The sequence below is a fragment of the Microtus ochrogaster genome, assembly GCF_000317375.1.
Source record: "Microtus ochrogaster isolate Prairie Vole_2 chromosome 14 unlocalized genomic scaffold, MicOch1.0 chr14_random_1, whole genome shotgun sequence".
In the NCBI taxonomy this organism is placed as follows: domain Eukaryota; kingdom Metazoa; phylum Chordata; class Mammalia; order Rodentia; family Cricetidae; genus Microtus; species Microtus ochrogaster.
Genome location: NW_004949096.1, coordinates 31,240,637 through 31,249,976, shown reverse-complemented (window position 1 = coordinate 31,249,976; position 9,340 = coordinate 31,240,637).

Genomic DNA, 9,340 nt, shown 5'->3' with positions numbered 1-9,340 from the left:
CTCTCTCACACACACACACACACACACACACACACACACACACACACACACACACACACACTTTGAATCTTAGCCATTCCAATAGGCTACTGAGGCAAATAGGGTGCTACTTATACAGAAAACACAAAATTCAAAGGTAATATCTACACCAGAAATTTTCTAAGACTGACTTTGAAAATGAGAGCATCAGAGAACCAGGAAAGCACCAGCTTATGGGGAAGGGAACTGAGAACCACAGCAAACCACACACAGAACCACGTCGAGCCGGGACGGAAGGCCACGTCCACCCACTGCTCACATCTCGGTGCATATGAATCTGAGAGAGAGTCCTGAGTTCCCTAGCATACTCACAGACCAGGGAATGTCTTCACAGGAAGTCCTTCCTTTAGCGCTGAGACCGCTACTCAGTCTCCCCACCCCTACTGTCCAATGCCTCTTCTTCTAACTCCCAGCATTGTTTTTGTTTTTTTTTTTTTCAGAAACCGGGGATTTGGGTTTATGTTTCTAGCATGTGTCTGCTATACAAACCTGTGCAGAGTATTGGATGAGTGGATGGACAGATGATTGATGATCTTAAGTATAAGGACAACACCTGAGTTCTTTGGAAAGTCCAACATGACACTTAAGGGCCACTAGCCAAAGTGTGTAGCTACACATTTCAATTTGAAAAGAGAACCAAAAAGCACACACACCCCGTTTCCACTGCCTCCACTGACCACCAAACCTAATATAAGGGGAAAATATAGGAGTGTCATTATGACGGATGCTAGGCTCAGAGACAAACCTCTTACAAATCTTTATTTGACAGATTTCCAAATCTGTGACTTGGAACAAATCATGTATAAAATTGCTTCTACTTATTGTATAAAATGGCAATAATTTTGTTTTTACCAGAGAAGCTAGTGTGCCCTTTTGGAATTCTTAATCTTAATACATTTACTAATTAAAAATATTATTAATTAAAAAATAATTAAGTGGTAAAAAAATTAGAAGTGAACTCAGAAGGGAGCTTGAGGACACTTTTATTCAAGTATGAGTACAGTTTAAGAGAAAATTCCAGTAGTTACCACGGGGAGCAAGAGAAAAACCCTGGCCTTTTAAGTTAGGCATGGAAGAGAGGAAGAGCAAAGATAGTTTTATTAAGAAAGTAAAAGCATTCTCAAAAATAGAAGTGGGATGGTGAACTGAAGGAAGAACCTTGTGATAGGTGTGTGCGTGTGTGTGTTTGACACTGAAGTCATCTGGGAAGTGGGACACTTTAACTGTAGGATTTACTTCCATAAATCTGTCCCATAGGCAAGACTTTAGGACAGTTTCTTGATTAATGATGGATGTAGGAGATCCTAGCCCACTATGGGCAGTGCTGCCCCTGGGCAGGTGGTCCTGGGTTGTAAAAGAAAGGTGGTTGAGCAAGCTAGGGAAGGCAAGTCAGAAAGCAACGTTCCTGTATGGTCTCTACTTCAGTTCCTGCCTCCAGGTTCCTGCCCTGCTTAAGCTTCTGTGTTAACTTCCCATATGACAAAATGTGTGTGATCAGGACGTGCAAACCAAATCAACCTGTTTGTCCCCATGCTGCTGTTGGTCATGGCCTTTATGACACAGCCAACTAGACCAAGTCCCAAAGATGTACAGTTACACACTGTGCGGTCTTCTATAGTCTCCCACTTCCCATTTACAGCCTCACAAGTGTGGTCTTCTCCCACTTCCCATTTACAGCCTCACAAGTGTGGTCTTCTCCCACTTCCCATTTACAGCCTCACAAGTGTGGTCGTTTCCCACTTCCCGTTTGTATTTCTTGTGTTTGGCTTTGCCTTGCTTATTATGCTCTGTTCCTTAGATGACATCAGGATGAGGAAGGGCTTTCCGTCTTCCTCCGCAAACTGGCTTCTTTCACACATTAACTCCTGTGAAGTCCTACTATCACAGTGTCCCATCTGCAAAATTATTATAAGGATTAAGCTAAATAAATTATATACGGTTTCTAGCAGAGTGAGCTTAAAACAGTGAAATCTTGACTGCATGGAAATGTTATTATTTTAAAACTTCTAAAGTGAACAGGGGAAGTCACCATGGACTTGTGACATAGGCAGACTAACCACGTAGGAAAAAAAAGTTATCAGAAAAGAATGGTAAGATGTTATGTCTAAGGAAAAAAATGGACGGCTTAATTCTTGGGAAAGTAATAGTATGTAGATTAAAAAAAAACTGTTCAGTACAATCAGGAGAACTCCTAAGACATTTGACCCATTTCCAAGGACAGGCTGACATAAAAGTTGCACAGGGTTGGAATGTTTATGAAACCATAAGGAAAGAGCACAAGGTTAAAACAATGGGTGGGGCCTATTGATTCCAGTGGGAGCCAGGTGACTGATTCTGACAGTGGGTGGATGATGGCATGCTAATCAAACTGCTTTTCTCCATGGAAACAGGGTATCTCACCAGGAGAGTGTGGTGCTGCAAGATTAACCATCCGGGAAAACGGTATTGGGGAAAATGGCAAGATTGAATTTGACATCAGTGAGGGGCAAGTGGGGAAGAGGTCTAACAGTAACATAGCAGTGACTAGGTCAGGCCAGGGTGTGTGTGTGTGTGTGTGTGTGTGTGTGTGTGTGAGAGAGAGAGAGAGAGAGAGAGAGAGAGAGAGAGAGAGAGACATTATATCATTAAATTATCACAGTCCAACAATAATAGTTACCAGAACTCTTTTAAAAGAGGGAAACAGAAAATATCTTAAAATTCATGTAAGGCCATTTGGTCTACTGGTATGGGGAGACTATGATAATAGCTGCCAATGTCCCAGCTGGAAAGCTGAGGCCCTACTGGGTGCTTGCTGAACACTGGTTCTGTTCCAAAATTCGGACTAGATTTTAAGTGGTGAATAAAGGCAGTCCCTGCTTCCTTGGAGTTTAGAGACCACTCACAAAGAGTCAGAGGCAGCCATTGGTCAGGTGATGCACCTAACACGTAGGAAGGGAGCCAGGAGTGCAGCAGATCTGGAACTAGTGGGCTCCTCTGGACTTGAGGTATAATGGAGGGCTCCCAGGGGGCAGGAACACTCTAAAGCTTAGCCCTGAGTTAAACAGATAAAGAAGTGGTGATGAAGAGCGTTCCAAACAAAGAAACTGCATGTGCCTGCCATGGCCCATGGTGAGTATCCAAACACACAAATTCATTGTGGCTAAAGCCCGGGGGGTACAAAAAGAGTCCCTGAGCTGCAGGTAAAGGGTAGACATAATCATCTCTGTTTTGAAAGGTTCAAGGTGTTTTAACAGGAATATCTTGGACAGCCAGAAGCAGAGAGGGAGCTCAGCTACACCTCACCTAAACAGGGACACTGAGCAATCTAAATGTGATGCCTTAATGGTGTCCAGGGGAGACGGGATTCACAGAACTGCACAAAACCCTGGCCCTCTCCCACATCTGTGGCAGGAGGAACCCACTGGTACAGGTATGATGCTCTGGAGGGGCGAGTCAGCAAACGGTCTCTAACAACATTGCCAAACCGTGACAGGCCCCAGGAACAAATGCAGCCTCTGCCTATTTTTGTACAACCTGAAGATCGTTTGTACATTTTTTTAATGGTTGGAGGGAGTAGAAAAATCACATTTTGTGACAAGTAAAAATGACACGAAATGTTTCTCCAAGTGAGGTTTCCCAGAGCCCAGTCATTGCCCTCGGCTTTCATACTTGTTTCAACCAAAGGGCGGATGTGGCAGACACTTCAGTTCCACAAAGCTGAAATTACTTTTTATCTGGCCTTTCATGGGAGGAGCCCAGAAATCTGACCATGTGATCAGGCAACTGACAGATGAGCTTTTGTGGAAACCAATACAAAGCAGTGTACTTTGAGATAAAAAAATATCCGAATTATTGACAAAGCGAAGACAGGACTCTGAGCTTTGAGATGACAGCTCAGGATCAGAGGCAGCTGCAGCAGAATTAAGCAAACTTCCTGCACGAGATCAAAACACAATGGATGGGGCTGGTTATCGGCAGATTTCATCTGGTGAGAGCCTACAAAGAGCTTTCCCAGAATGCAATGCTGAAAATCGGCTAGGAATAGCGCACACACTATTGTGCACTTTCGCTTTATAAACCACACATAGATAATCAGGTATCACTGTGAAAATCTCCAGTCTTGGCTACACAGAAGACTGAGGCGGGAGGATGACTTGAACCTCAGGGTTCAAGGCCAGCCAGGCAACACTAAAAAGTGAATAAAAAAAAATCAGGGCTAGAGTGATGGCTCAGTGGTTTTAAGTGCTGCTGACTGCTCTTCCAGAGGATCGAGGTTTAATTCCCAGCACCCTCGTGGCAGCTCACAGTTGTCTGTAACTCCAGTTCTAGGAGGATCCATTGCCCTTCTGGTTTCCAAAGCCACTAGGCATGTACACGGTATACATATGTGCAGACAAAACACCAATACACACAAATCAAAAATAAATAAAAAGTTTAAAAGTCATACATACATATATAGTAACAGTTTGCATTTAATCTAGGAGGAATCGCCATAAAGATTTAGAAGTTGTAGTGTTGAATGCAGGACTGAGGAATGAACTATCATCTTTTCTCTTTCTCTTTCTCTTTTTCTAGAGGTTAAGTGTCACAATTAATGATTGGCATCTGTTAGGCATTCAAATAATATTTATTGAAGAAGGAAGGAAGATAAGAAGAGGAGACACAGAGAGTGGGGAGAAAAGGAGGGGAAGTGGAGGAGTAGGGACGAAGCATGAAAGGTGGCCGGGGTAATGGCCACTGAGCAGATGCACAGGGGTTTGGACTGGAGCTAAGCAAGTGAGCTAGCTGTGGAGGGTGACTTGAGGAAGCAGACAATGTTCCCTAAATCTCCTGGACACCCTCCTTTAGCTCAGGCAGCTAGGCGTCTCTGGTCGCCAGTTCCTGGAAACGAGCCGCTAGAGAACACAATTATCATAGCCCTGGGATCCGCGACATAATTCAGTTTCTGGGCAAGGTTGTTTAGCACAAGCTATTTTCCACCCCACTGTGATCCACCTCCTGCAAAGCCGCAGACCTGGTTGACCTAAGGACTGATGTTAACGACTCCACAGCCCCACGCTGTGGAAGTCCTGCCTGAGTCTGACTGCACTGATTCTTAGACATCTCTGACATCTTCCAAGGCCACAAGAGTTCTGCCCAGAGATCCCTGAGAACACTCAGTCCAAAGTGCTGCAGGTTCCAAAAGGCACAAAATAACTTTCCTCGGGTTAGTTTCTCACCCCACCCAGTGAATCAGTCAGTATCAGGGTTCTAGAATCGATGTTCACTACCAGATAAACAGGTAACAGTAAGTCAAAGTCCCAAGTCCCAGGAATCCTCTGCAGCCCCAAGCAAATCAGGTTGGCTACCTGCCAGACAGGCTCCTTTATACATACAATGAGGCTCTTATCCGCTCTCTTCCAGGATCAGGCCTGGGCCAGAGTTCTGCAGCTTGAAGCCTACAGTTTCGAATATTCCAGGCTCTTCCTTTTGGCTGAGGGTGGAGATAGCCTGCCTGAGGTGGGCAGGTCACTAGGGGCAGGATTCTGACCAGAAGACAACTGGTATCTAAAGAACAGGGGTTCCCAAGGAAGTCAGCCAGCCTTTGGACCTCACTTCTGATAGCTGGCTTCCATCTCTAACTAGTGTCTATGTGTCTCTGTGCATTAAACCGTATGTAATAACGGGGTAATTTTTAGAATTTACATTGCATGGAGTCTACTAAAGGGAAGGTTGCCTTTCATCTATCTTATTTGTAAGTGAACAAAATGTAAATTATTAAAATATAAATAACAAAGAGGATAGTAAATCTTTGCTCCTCGTGTAGAATAGCTGCAGTAATTATAGAGTTTATATATAATTACCATCTGGCATGATGGTTATGAGGTACTATTGTGTGCTATAAATTATACACCAAACTCTTTGTGATTAAGGTAGTCATTCCTGCTCAGTCAAGTGTGCTCCTGTAGCCAGGGTGAAGCCATTAAAGGTAATTTAGGCTTGGATTTAATCTTTGTTTTTCTTTAGGGAGCACAAGCAATTCAGCAGCAGGTGAGCCTGTTATATTTCATTCTGGCAGGACCAAAATAAACATATTTTTTGAGATAAAAAAAACTTTAATGCCATTTTTATTTATAAAAGAATTCTGAGAAAATCTTGAAGCATTTGGCAAGATTTTAATCTAAATAATCCTCACAATAAGCTCTGGAGTTTATACAAAGGTCTATTGTTTAAAGTCACCAAGGGTTAGAGACCACAACGAGTTACTTTGTATGCAGTTGCTTCTGGTCCAGGTTTAATTCATGAATGTTATAACAGAAGGAGAATGACTATGAGTTATTAGTGAGCTAATAAGCATCAATCAGTGTAGGAGCACCACGCTCACTCCAGCACTTGCGTTTTCTTCCTTCTTATTTCTTTTTCTTTTACTTTTTTTTTTTGAGACAGGATCCTGATTCAAAGTATCAGATGGGATGACCTCAAACTGATGGCAATTCTCCTGCCTCAATCTTCCCTGTGTTTAGATTACACATTAGGAATGAGACACAGACACACCAAGCTTTGAAAATGTTCTTAGGAATGGCTTTCCTTGCTTGCTTTTGAAACTAGTTAGACATTTATGTTAGAGGGGAATGTACAACTGTGGATGGGTGCCCTATGATTAAAATATTTTTCATGAATCTATTCATAAGTATTTTCAGGGCTCCTACTATATCTGATATTAGGTACTATGGATACAAAAACAGTTTAGGCTAGCTTCTTGACAAACACCATTATACATACCCTTGTCTTGTGATTTAATTCAGGTGCCATGGTCTCTAATCTCCCTGTAGTAAAGTCAACGGGGGATCTATTTTGATCTTACAGTGTCCCTATATAGTAGACAGGACAAATATTCATTTCCTATCCTTCGCAGACAAGAAATGACCTCAGCAATAGTGTGTAGTAAGGGGGTCACAGACAATGGGGGACAAAATTAGAAGCTGCACCGATTCTGCCAAGTTCTCAGGTAGTTCTTATCTGAGATGAAGCACTCCCTCTTCTACCTTGTCTTCCAACTTCCAGGCCAGCTGCTACCTCCCACACTTCACAGTGAAATGCTGACACCCTTAACCCTCATCTTATCATTTTATTTCCCTAAACACCACTACAGCAAGAATAGAACAACACTTAGCAATATTTGCTTTAAAAACTATAGGAAAACAAAACTAAAGGCATTAAACAATGAACTCAGTTGCCTACAGATCTGACTTATAAGGCAGATTCTTCTGACTGGTAGATGTCCTGCATCTGGGAGTCCTCCTGCGTCTCCTACCCAACCTAGGAGGGGCCTTTCCTATACTTGGAGAATTCTCTTGTCTGTCTTGGGACCTTCCTGTTTCCTCCCTTGGGAGATGTTTCAAATTGAAACTGTTCATTTTGTTAACAGAATACCCCCAGTGAAAGCACGTATCATATTACTAGCTGCGTATCACATCGTTATCACTGTTCATCCAACAGAATCCATGTCCGGAAAAGGAGAACACAGTCCAGCACATCCTATGGGAACCTGCTGTGACCACACACTCTGAAAAGAGAAAAGCATCTAGAATATGCAGTATTGAACCTGTTGACCAAGTGGCCTCTTCCTCTTTCAATATTTATAATCTTTTCCAGCCCTCCGCCAACTTATTTCCCAGGATGTACAGCGGTTTCATAGCTCTTGGTTTTCTGTGTATAAAAGCCTCTGTATACTTCCAGGCTTTCCTTCAAGTGGTTCCATTTGCTCACAGGGGAAAAAAAAGATAACAAGGAAGACGATGAAGGAATTACTGACTTTAAGCACAGAAACCATGTGTGGTTGAGTTGTTGCTCTGTTTCCTAGCTGTCTGATCTTGACCAAGACACTTGGCAATCTGAGACAGTGTCTTTGCCTGTGTAGAAACAACAGGTATCAGTGACTGAGCATCACATGCTAAAACATTGTGTCTTGTTTGACGTACTGTTTCAGTCTTTATCACATCCCTATGAAGTGGATACTATTACCATCGACATTTGGAAGGCAAGCAAAAGCAGGTTGACTTGCCAGAGACTACTAGGTAGGGGATGGTGAAGCCAGGGGGATGGTGAAGCCAGGATTCAAAGACAGGCAATGAGACTCCCAAAGCCATGTTTATAATCAATACCTTTTTCATTACCATGTTTAATAGCTAACTGAATTAATATAAGTCAGTCCTTGCATAGCACCTGGCACAGAAGCAAGTCCTAAGTAAATCTTAGCTGTTTTATCATGTTTAGCTTTGTTACTAAGAGACACATGGGCCAAAAAATAGGTTTTGACGTAGATTTATGTCTATATTAGCTAGGTTTCTTTCAGCTGTACTGGCAAGGCCTCTGGAGTTACCTAAACAATCTAGATATTATGGGCCACCTGGCTGAAAGGTAGGTTAAATAGTTGGTGAAATGTCTCTTATGTATTACAAAAACAGAAAAAGTCCCCAGCCTGGAAAAGAGCATGAAGCCCCACATAAAAGCAAGCATAGTGAGCAGCCTTCAGCACAGTCGCAGGCCTTGCTGCTGAGTTCGTCACCTTCCAGCAGCTTGTCTGCTGTTATAAACACCAAATGCAGAGAGATGAGGCTGTAAAGGTGGTCATGCCCTGTGTCTCTTGGCAAAGGTCTACTGGTCCGTTTGAAAGCACAGTGATATGTCATGCTATTAGTACCAGGGCAGGTGTAGGAACAACACCTCATGAGATGTAAAAAAGGAAAAGAAAAAAAGGGAAGAACAAAAGTATATTTCCAGGTTCTAGAGAAATTTGAAATACCGTATATTCTCTATTGCTGCAAAAAATTCCAAAATATATCCAAAAAATAGCAGACATTCCTTATCTCACGCAGTCTCTGTATCATCTGCAAGCGGCCTTGTTGGGTAGTTCTGGATCAGGATGCCTCACGAAGCTTCAGTTGTCCCGAGTGGAGTCATCCAAAGGATTTACTAGGGCTTGAGGGTCCTCCGCTAGTGGTTCATTCACATGGCGGTTGTGGGGCTAAGCTCCTTCTCTTGTAGGCCTTTATGATGCTGGATGAGTTCCTCATGGGGCAGTAGCTGTTTCCTCACAGTGCAAGAGACCCAAGGGTGACAATAGGAAGCAGATGCAATGCCTTTTATGACCTAGTCTGTACGTCACAATCCCTCCTGCCATTTCTGTGCAGTACAGGTCATACGCCATTACTAAGTGCTGTCCACAAACGAGAGGAAGGGAGCTAAACTCTCCTGAGATGCGGGGCTGTCACAGAACTTAGGGACATAGCTGGAAGGGAGCTGAACTCTCCTGAGATGCGGGGCTGTCACAGAACTTAGA